Below are 396 nucleotides of genomic sequence, written 5' to 3'. Positions count from 1 at the left end.
GCCTTGGAGTACAGAATGAAGCAAGGCAAAGGCTAACAGAGTTTTGCCAAGAGAATGCACTGGTCATAGAAAACACACTCTTCCAACAACAAGAGAAGACTGCACATGGATGTCACCAGATGATCAACACCATAATCAGATTGATTATATCCTTTGTAGCCAAAGATGGAGAAGCTCTATACAGTCAGCAAAAACAAGACTGGGAGTGGACCATGGCTCAGTTCATGAACTCCTTATTGCCAAATTCAGATTGAAATTGAAGAAAGTGGGGAAAACCACTAAATCATTCAGGTATGACCTAAATCAAATCCCTTATGACTATACAGTGGAAGTGAGAAATAGATTTAAGGGCCTAGATCTGATAGACAGAGTGCCTGATGAACTATGGATGGAGGT

This window comes from Bison bison, unplaced genomic scaffold (genome assembly GCF_000754665.1).
Source record: "Bison bison bison isolate TAMUID 2011002044 unplaced genomic scaffold, Bison_UMD1.0 scf7180017863450, whole genome shotgun sequence".
In the NCBI taxonomy this organism is placed as follows: domain Eukaryota; kingdom Metazoa; phylum Chordata; class Mammalia; order Artiodactyla; family Bovidae; genus Bison; species Bison bison.
The sequence above is the reverse complement of the archived record's forward strand: the minus strand, read 5'-3'. Positions refer to the sequence as shown.